The sequence below is a fragment of the Lactuca serriola genome, chromosome 7 (assembly GCF_051521515.1).
Source record: "Lactuca serriola cultivar US96UC23 chromosome 7, Lser_US96UC23_V15, whole genome shotgun sequence".
Lineage (NCBI taxonomy): Eukaryota > Viridiplantae > Streptophyta > Magnoliopsida > Asterales > Asteraceae > Lactuca > Lactuca serriola.
This window is the reverse complement of record NC_136414.1, coordinates 183,038,218-183,049,338: the sequence shown is the minus strand read 5'-3', so window position 1 is coordinate 183,049,338 and position 11,121 is coordinate 183,038,218. Positions and strand designations below refer to the sequence as shown.

Sequence of the window (11,121 nt, the reverse complement as noted above, 5' to 3'; positions counted from 1 at the left end):
TCCACCTGGAAGAATCGCGGGGCCACCCCGACTCAACTCGCCGAGTCTCAAGAACAACTCGGCGAGTCCCAGCTCGACTCAGACCACTAGACCACCCTTCCCTAACTCGCCCTGACTCACTGAGTCATCCCATGACTCGACTGGACCACTCACTGGCCGAACCAAGGAAATCTTCAAGCTACTCGCCGAGTCTACTCATCGGACTCGGCGAGTCCATGCCATGCAATCACTCAAACTCATTTCTAAGGTCAGATCTGTTCCATCAATTCATAGATCTGGCCTTCCTAGACTGATTCACCACGTAAAGTCCCAAACTTGGTGTACATACAACCTCTATATGTCCATATATGAAGACTTATCAACAAATATCACAACTCAAGGTCATAACCTCCATTGTTCTTCATAAAGCTTGATGATTGAGGCTCTCTGGACCTCTATGGATCCAGATCCAAAGCCTCATCACTAGCAAGGGACTATTTGGCCATCAAATCAACCCAACAAAGGCCACAAGAAACCCTAAATCCAAATATACATCACAAAACAGAAGATGAGCCGAAATCATACCTTTAGATCGATGATCTAAGCTTCAAATCCACAGAATAGCAACCTCCTTTGCTTCCTCTTGGCTAGGACTTCCCTCTTCTTTGCTAAACAACACACAAAGGTCAAGAAATGCTTCCTTTCTCACTCTCAAATCGCTAAAGCACTCTAGGGTTTCTCTCTATGGACTGTTGGGTACAAATGACGGCCATAAGGCCCTTTAAATAGGTCCCAAACTCGAGAAATTAGGGTTTCATTAAACAGTGCGGACTCGCCGAGTCCATATCCTGGACTCGCCGAGTCCAGGCGAATCCCGCGTCCAGAATCACGTCCCTACTCGGCGAGTCTGAGCTCCGACTCGCCGAGTCCCCTCTCAAAACACCAAAATCATAAACAATAAAGACACCTGGAAATCCGGGCTGTTACATCTAAGATACTCTAATGTCTGTTTATGCTTATGTTTTGTATCAGATGTGACATCCCAATATTCTATAAATCAATGAAAAGCAATTTCATCGAAAATACTTTTACGGGACCAAATATCGCATTATAAATAAACTCTTTTTCAAATAAGCATAAACAAAAAGTTTTAAAATGGTCGTAAAAACGGGGATACAATTTCGACACCTTAGTTCCTTTCTAATCTAATTTGGTTTCACTTGCAATGGTGTAGACCCTTCTATATTCATGTTTAAAAGAGGTTCATGCATATTATTTCTTCTTGTTTATGTCAATGACATAATTTTAGTAGGAAATAGTAAGCTGTTTATTGCATCACTTATTGCTAGATTACATCAAGAATTTACTATTAAGGACCTGAGTGGGCAAACACAGCTATTTCTTGGGTCTGAAGGTTGGTTACACTACTAATGAGTTGTTTCTTACTCAGTCTAAATATGTATTAAATATTCTATCCAGAGCTGCACTACAAGAAAAATACCCTTTAATGACGCGCGAACAATGACACTCGCTGATTTCCGATACGCATTTTTGTGTGTCCTTAAAAATAATGTCAGCCTTCCAAAATTTGAAGGATAGAGGACACGAATTTTTGCGTGCCTTAAACTTAATGTCCAACAAAAATAAATACAAACACGGAGGGCACTTGTTTTAAATGTGTGTCCTCTAGAAATGTCGCTTTATATTTTTTTATCAAACGCGCGTTTTTGAAGGGAAAAAATGAAATCCTCTGAGATTCTAAAATTTTGAAGTGCCCGCTTCTTCAATCTCTCCTCTGTATCCCCCTTCATTCACTAATTCCTAGGGCTTTTTCAACCATTCTACCTAGGGCTTTTTCAAGGATATTCAAAACGCTCTCCGATTCTCGATCGATTCTCCCAGGCCTCTGCAACAATCGACGATCTCACTTCAGGCTTACTTCTTCTCCGATGAGCATAGGATCACCTCCCTGCGTCCATCCTCCTCGTCATAAAATCATTCAACTAGGGATTTTTTTCCTCGATCTCTTCAGGTCCGTCCTCTCAAAATAAGGAAGAAACTAGTTTGATTTCTCCCCTATAACTTGGTACGACTTCTCTTAATTCCAAATTCACTCTTCACTATTTAGGTTATTGGCTCAAAAAATTCTCCCTAAAACCTAGTTTGATTTATCCAACATTCCAACGAACCTATTTTTCAAAATAAAACCCTTATGGGAGTTCGTTTTCTCCCTCATTCCCATGTCGGAGTTCAATTTCTGCCATATCCTCATAATTTCTAACTTGCTCTTTTGAACCATTCACATGTTGAAGATCAGAAATCAGAGGTTCAAGGTAAAATTGGTGCTACAAATTGATTGCTTTGTATTTTTCAAAAGGTAACACATCGATGAGCTCCTTCCTCATCCAATAAAAAAATGGTGGGCGAACTTTCTTAACTTCACCGCATTCTTCGCTCATGCCAACGTCTCTATCAATAAGTAAAAAAATTCCAAGCTTTTCCCCAAAGCTATTTGCTACTGTGCCACATCCTGCTTGGTTTGAAGCGTAATTCCCTTTGGTGAGTCACCCTCTATCAAGAGCTCTAGCCACCGCCACAAAGAGACTTGGAGGTGGGTTTTACTATTTATCTTAGGGTTCTCCTCAACCTCCTTACTTTTTAATCGGTCCGACCAGCTCGTGGTTTCGTTCTAGGGTTTTGTTTCCATCTTCCTCTTGAACACCACATGATTCATCCTTATTATCTTTTCTTTTACAGGCTTTGAAAGAACGACAATTATATGTTTCCCTTCATTTGATTTTTGGGTCTTTTCAACCAAAATTATAGAATTAGATTTCAATTTGGATTCCAGTTCATGAGGTATGGTTAGCTTTTGGTTGTAGTTCGTTTTAGAGCTTCAATTTTTCACCTGTTTTCACCTAAATTCATCTTCTAGCTTTTTGTTTCTCTACATATATGTTGAAGTCTTATATTTATTCTCTTCTCTTCCATTTGAAGGTGAATACACAACGTCTCTCAATATAAGTGATTAGTTCGATCCCACAGTCTTTTAGTCTTACTCTTTGGGATTATTTCATTTTGGAAGGTTTGTGTTACAAGTTTCTGTCAGTTGAATGGGATCCAGATGAACAGTCCTGTGAGCAGAGCTACTTATCAAGTACGTAATCCTTTATTGTGTTAATCGTTGCTAGAAGTTGAGCTATTTGGAATTAATTAGTTTATATGTGCTTTGTGGGTATGATAATTTTTGGGGGTTTAATATTTTTGGTGTGACTATCAACTGGAGATTATAGGAAAATATAATTTGGGTTTTTTTTTTTAAATTATTTTTCAGATTAAAATATAATTTATGATTTGTGGTTGCTTAAGTGTATAAGACTGTAATCATGTCTGAATAAACACACAAGTGCAACTTATTCACATTCAATTGAGAGTACCAAAATACGGATAGACAACACAAAAAGTTTCCCACTTGATGAATTTTGTGGTTAATGGATGTAAGGTTGCTACTCATTTTCATAGTTTCTTTACCTTTTATCTACCTGTATATTTGATTCTTATACATTCATATGCCTTTCCATAGTAAGAGCTCTTTAATTTGGATTTTCCTAGTTTTCTATTTTCTCAACATACATGTCACTTGTGTTATTCTAAGCTGAGATATACCATCAGGTATTCACAATTAAAAAACGATGTAATCCTTTTTTTATTATCTTTAGTCACAATTTTGTAATGTTTTTTTGTTGATATAAATAATAAATTTGGTTCATGCCTCTGAATATCAGGCAAGAAGCCTTCCAGCTGATAAACTCAGACCTGCATATTTCATTGTCAAATGGAGTTATATACTTCCTTCAGGTAATCCAAAAACTCACAGCCAAACGAGTGTTTTTTTATAATTTTTTTCTTTGAACTATGTTGTAATTGTATTTAAACATTAGATTTGCATCTGGATATATCTGAGATTCAGCCCTGTTGGTGTGAAGATTGCTGAACTACTTCTCTTGGGTTTGACATTAAAAAAAAAAACTACTTAGTCTTATTTATTTTTTAAAATTTTAAGGAGTTGGAATCAAGAACATTGAAATTTGGTGATTTAATTGGACAACAGAGGCAACTAAAGAGGCGGATCATGTGGATCTCAGGTCCAAAATGCTCACCATATTTATCCCACTCCTTGTTGATGAGGTTTTTAATGTGATTATTCTTCATTTTTTTTCTTTAATCTTACTACTTGTTTCTTATTTCTTTTTCACTTAATAGTTAATAGAGCTCCTCTTAATAGTTAACTATTCAGACACTCCTTTTTACCTTTTCATCTTGTCTGACCATTTTACCCTTTCTCTATATATAGCTCTTACTCTGTTCTCATGTATGACCGTTATACCCTTTCTTCATATGTTGTTGGGTTAGTTGATGAATGGGCTGCACGTTTCTTTGAGGAGCTTGACTATATTAATGAGGGTGAAAATGGAACATTATACCCTACTATTCTTGATTTTGGTAAGAATTAATTATTTAATTATTTAATTCTTTAATTAGTTAATGTTTTCATTGTTGTGGTAATGGTGTAATGGAGGAGCATAACCAGGTGCCACCTGCTGTCCATACCTAGAAGTCGGCGGAGGAGGAGCGTAACCACCAGGGTGATTATACCCGTCATTATTAATAGGAGCAGGGGCAGCAGTACCATACTGAGGGTAAGGTTGTTGGGTGGGCCAAATTGACATAGGGTAAGGCTACTGCTGCTGCTGCTAACGAGGTGGAGGTGGTCCGTAAGGCTGACCATATGGTCCATGCTGTTGTGGCGGCATGTTGTAGGCAAGGGGCTTACCATACTGATCAAGTTGCTGCTGTTGCTGACCATATCCTTGATTTTGAAGGTAAGTCCTTGTCCTCCATATGAAGAATATGAATGTTGATCCATGTCAGCTACCCTTTTTTCCTGAAAAATTAAAAAAATAAACATTTAAATATATCATTTAAGTCTAATATCTCAAGAAAAAAAAAGCACAATAGACACTTGTCTTGTCTTGCCTCTTTCCTTTTTTCTGCTCGTTGATCGCTCCTAAAAGTGAATCCTGTAGAGCCCTTGTAGAGCCCTTAGTGACACTTGATGTCATTGTAGTTTATTTAATCCTATAAATATAAAGCAAATGTTAAAAAAAAAGATTGGAATGGAATCCAATTCCAAATCCTATGGAATTATATATTCCAAACCTGTTGGCAGATTTCTTCTCCAACATCAAAGACTTGGTTTCCATTGGTTTTAAAGATTTATATTCTTTCACAATGCTGCAAATGTTACAATATATATGAAATGAGTAAATGACACAACTTGTATAACTACAAGAAGACAAATTATTTAAAGTAAAATGCCAAAAAAATGATACCTTATATTTAGAGGAATACTTTTGCCTTCACAAAACTCATACTTGATTCCTAACATAACATATTCATGATTCATCCATGCGATTTTAATAGTTTTATGTCAAAAGAAAAAAAGAGAAAGTGACAAATATAGTAAAAGAAAATGTTAAATGTTAACACTCACTTCTGATTTTATAGTTTTTCTCACAGAATGTGCAATGGGAGTAGCAGGTTGAGGTGCCTTCTTTTCTTTTTCCTTCATGTGTAAAATTTTAATTTCCTTTGTTTTAGCCTTCACAAAATTTAAGTCATGAGCCTTCAATTTTGGCTTTTGTTGTTTCATTTCTGATGTAGGCTTTATCTAAAACGAGTAGAAAAGTGCTTAAGAACATGGATATAATTATATAAAAGTTATACACAAATATACATGAATAAAGGACATACCATTGTAACCATATTTTTCTCCTTTTTTGGAGTGTGAGTAATAAGGGATGAAGAATTAGGCTGATTGGTATTTTTATGCATATTTAATAAGTGATTGATGTGAATTGATTCAGGTTGTGGAGCTGGACTTTTGTATCCAAGTGAAGGTATTCATAGAAGATGGGATGGTGGATATAGGATAGCATCAACCGCTGCAACGTGGGACCAATTAAGTGCTTTTGTTCTTAGTGTCCCAAGAACAAAGCCTGCAGATGAGACACCGGAAACATTGTGCACTTCTGCGTTTCCTAATACACATGTTAAGGTCAACAGTCTCCTTTCCTTTCCTTTCCTTTTTTATTTTTACAATAATAATAATAATATCATTTCTTATGCATGACATACATACATTTCATCAGTATTTTAGTTTCTAATCATTTTTTGTTTCATTCCTACTACCTTTTTAAATGCACAATAATATATTTTTTTAATTATTATTTATGTGGGCAGAATATCGCAAGGTTGTTCCATGGACAACTAGTGTTCTTTGTGGGTATGTTTTTGAACTTTGATGCAACAAAATTTGAGGTTTTATTTCTTGTTTGCAATTTGTATGTTTTGTTGATTTTAGTGGATAAAGACCTTGTAGTTTGTTTCGTGTATTTTGTGCATCAGGTAAAGTTGATGGAAGAAAGGAATATGAAGCCACTTGATTCAAATCTTGCAGCATTATCAGCAAGATGCAGTAAAGACTTGGAGTTGAATTTGCCTAAGTCATTCTTAAGTGAGATCGGCCAATGTACAACTGCTTATCCATATAATCAGCTGCTTGGAGCATTAGTCTTAAAGAATTATGAAAGGCAAGATGCAACTTTACTTAGTTGGAATTTGATGTACGGAGTAGATTAGATGCAAATTTAGATATTGTAAGAAATAGAATTGTATGACATTAAGTTTTATGCAATGGAGTGTATTTTTTGTATATGATATTTTATTTCTATTATGAGACATTAAATGCAAATTTAGTTTAAAAATTAATAAATATATAAATATATATTTTTTAGAACATTTAAAATTATGATACGCAAAAATGTGTGTCATCTTCATTTATGACATGGTCTTTTTTGACAGGGGCTTCCTTGATATGCATTGCGTGTCATAAACACGCGCATCGTAAGGTTACCACACGCAAATGCATGTCGTCTTCCTTTATGACAGAGCCTTCCTTGATACGCATTGCGTGTCATAACCGCGCGTCGTAAATGTGCGTCATAAATGCGTGCCGTCTCTCTTTATGACAGGGCCTTTCTTGACGCACATTTGCGCATCGTCTGAGCGTTTTACGACACGCAATGAGCGTCGTAAAAGGCTGTTTTTATAGTAGTGCTGGTTTATTGGATGAAAAACCTGTTTTTACTCAACTTGCTACCTCAGAGGCCTTCACTAGTATTGGTGACCCGCTCCATGACCAAACTCTCTATCGTTCTCTGGTTGGTACTTTGCAATTCTTCACCATCACTCGTCCTGATGTATCCTACGCGGTAAATCAAGTTAGTCAGTTCTTACATGCACCAGCAACAACTCATTTTCAACCAGTCAAGCGTATTCTTTGATATGCAAAAGGAACCTTATCTTTTGGTCTTCATTACCAACGATCTTTAACTATTCCTCTTGTTGTCCACTCAGATGCTGATTGGGCATGTTGTATCATGATACGACGCTCTACCTATTTTTATTCTATCTTTCTTGGTGGAAATATTGTCTCCTGATATGCTAAGAAGCAACCTACTATGTCTAGTTCTAGTATGAATCAAAATATAGGGCTATGGAAAACACTACTTCTAAAATCATTTGGATTACTCATCTCTTACGAGAGCTTCACATTCCAATCTCTCCTACGCCATGTCTATATTTGGACAAAAAGAGTGCAATCCTTCATAGTTAGAATCTTGTTGCCCATAAACATGTCAAACACATTGATATAGATTATCATTTAGTCGGTCACATCCGGAAAGCTTCTTACCTGTTTTATTCCAACCACATGTATGGTGGCAAATCTTTTTAATAAAAGTCTTCCATGACCTTTGTTTGAGCATTTTAGATCCAACCTGAGTGTTGGTCCACCACCTTCTAGCTTGACCCGAGGGGGGAGGGGGTGGGGTATTAACGATAAGATTACATTAACAAGATTGATCTATCTACTCTTAGTTATTGTTGTATTTGAATTACCCTAATCATGTATCTTGTATTACTGTACACTCCGAATAATATTTGGAGATTGATATTAATTACTCTTGTACATCACAACATGGGTCTGAGCCCACATTCAAACTCGACGGTACAGTGTTTTTCCATGCTTCCTTGACAGCCTATAGGGCAGCAACTATTCCGTCACAAATGTTACAAACAACAAATATTAATTAAGCACCATTGCATCCATCCATAAAACTTCACAAAACCAAGGCCGTGGTGGTGCGACTGAAACCCGACTCAAGACTAGTAATCAATACCATTCACAATAAAAACCCTCAAACTATAAAAAGAAATTACCGATTGCATATGATCTAGTATAGAAAATCTGTAAATAGCCCATCAAACAAGAATCGAAACAAAATTATTGAAAGAATTGAATTAATCGAAACAAAATTACATTGATATTTTAACTAAAATAAAATCACTAATTTGGAACTAAAATCATGATGAATAGTCCTATTGACTTGGTCAAAATTTTATTTTGTCATGTTCATGTGTGCCAAACACCTTTTCAAATTTTTTTGCTTCCCGTCCTATTGTATGTACCAAACACTATCTTACAGGACCTGTGGTGGTGCTTACGTGTACCCTTCTCAGCCACAACATCCTGACGAAAGGTTTGTTCCGCGTGTAGCTTCTCGATAAGAAGAAATATCATTGGTTGCTTTCAGTAAATACCTATTTTTCGGTAAAATAAATTCTATTAACTTTTTAATTAAAAAAAAAAAAACAACAATTATCCAATCTTTGGGTCATATCTTTGACGGATATCCATGTTTATTCAAATCTTAATAGATTTACTCAATGGAGGAAACAAAACCAAATGCTGTTGAAAGAGGAAATTGGCAATTCAAAGATTTCGACAATGCCGCTAATTCTTTGGTGTTTTGATATACGCCAAATGAGTCGAGTTTCTGACTTTAGTTAATGTTTTCAAATCGTAAGCAATCCAGCACCTCGAATCAGCCGTGTGGTAGAAATATCCCATGCACTTACAGTCCTTGGTGCATTTGCTTTCGCAATCACTTTGCTTCGTTCCACCATCTCCCCTGGTGTACCTTATCATAAAATGGTTAACACCTTCAAGCTTATAGTAGCTAAAGTCGCTTGCTTTACAAGATGTCACCTTCTTTGCCTCACAATCTGTGCTCCACCCACTTAGTCCGTTTGGTGTTGGGCATGCGACACATTGACTATTCTCACATAGCCCAAACTTCCCACATCGCTCCGGCAACTGACACTCACTTTCTAAGGAATCTCTGCCCATAAACTCGTAAGCCACATCCCAGGCGTAGACTTGCACGTTTGGATTATACGTGAAGAATCTAAGGTTCCCATCCATCCCTACTCGAAGATAAGATAACGTGTTGTTGTATCGTGTGTGGGCGTAGGTCAAGTCGACATCCGAAGCAGCCTGGGAGTTTGTCGTAAAGTAAAGAAACTCGAAGTAATAGAGAAAACCCTCAGCTGTAGCTGTATCTGAAGTAAGAGTTAGATTGAGCACACTAACTCTGTCAACATATAAGGACCAATAAAGCATTGGGCGAGGTGAATTAGGGCTCTTGTAATACAAGGCTAGCATGTTAGGCTCCATCACCAAGCTATATGGTCCATCGGTGTTGCTCTCGGCGGAAGCCCGGCTCACCAGCTTACTGACACCACCAGCTCGAAGAGATTGACCGATTAAGAGAGTATCAGTTGGGGAGTCGAAGCTTTGCCATATGAAATTACCCTTGCCATCATGAAGAACCATGTTACCGGTGGGGAGCAACTGAAAACCGACGACACCCTTATTGGCGGTGTTCGTTTGCCAAGCAATCCGGCCATCAGCATCCGCCAGGACAAGGTTTCCATCTGTACCGAAGGTGAGGGTAGCGTTTTCACGAACTGGGTTGCCTCGGTTGGCTTCCCAAACCCAACGCATAAGCGCCTCGGATCGGACTGTACCCATACGTAGAGCTAGAGTGTATGCGTTAGGGGTGGTGTTGTAGAAACATAGCTGGAATGGGTTAGAAAAGGGAGGAAGAAAACGATAATTTGCATCGTACTCTACGATATAATCTCCGAAAACACCTTCGTTTACGTAACTGAAGGTGTCTGAAGCTGGCACAACAGCTTCGGAAATGGTGGAAAATAGTTGAAAGTTGAGCAAAAGTAGAAGCGAAATTGCATAGAGGCAATGGGGAGAAGCCATTTTTGGTGGTTTTTTTAGTGGATGAAAGAACCCGTCTATATAGACCAGATTATATGTTGAAACCCACGCTATTAATTGAAGGTGGGGTGCCTTCGCCCAGCCGCCATTATCGAAACAATAATGGAAAACTAATGAAAAAGAGAAAATGAGTGTATTGCAACTTGCTTTTTTAGTGGAAGGGATATCTGAATTCCAAATCTACAAACTATGAAAGCCAACTCTAACAAAATCAATAAATAAATAAATAAATAAATAAATAAATAAATAAGTAAATTACTGAAATCGTTCCTATGGTTTAGTCAAAATTGCATTTTTGTTCCCTAACTTTTCTTTTGCATTCTCATTTTCCATATGATTTGATTTAGTTAGGTTTTTCGTCCATTATATACATAAAGTTAGGGAGCAAACGTACAATTTTGACCAAACCGTAGGGACGAAAAACGTAACAAAATCAAACCACATCGACGATCCTAGTGCAAAAGAAAAGTTAGGAACCAAATGTCCAATTTTAACCAAACCATAGAGATGATTTTAGCAATTTGCTGTAAATAAAAAAAAACATAAAACAAGTTTAATAAGTCATCAATAGTAGAGGACATAAGACCATCGGTTATACCCACCACTAACCACTATAGTGGTGGGTGTCATATTATCACCACACTCTCTATCACTAATTATGGGATACCAACTATTAAACACATCATTCCACATCATTTTTATATTTTATTTTAATTCAAAAATATATCAAAACAATAAAACATATGTTTTTATTTAAATTTAATTCACAAACACAATAAAACATATATATATATATATATATATATTTAAATTAGTTTTTTATTCAATGAAACAAAGATTACATTAATTTAAAACACATAACATAAAATGGAAAAAGATAACAA

General features: G+C 36.7%; 1 pseudogene; it reads right to left on the bottom strand.

Annotated features, from left to right (window-relative positions):
* Window positions 1-8,761: 8,761 nt before the first annotated feature.
* LOC145061716 (epidermis-specific secreted glycoprotein EP1 pseudogene) lies at window positions 8,762-10,266 on the bottom strand (annotated as a pseudogene).
* Window positions 10,267-11,121: the final 855 nt, after the last annotated feature.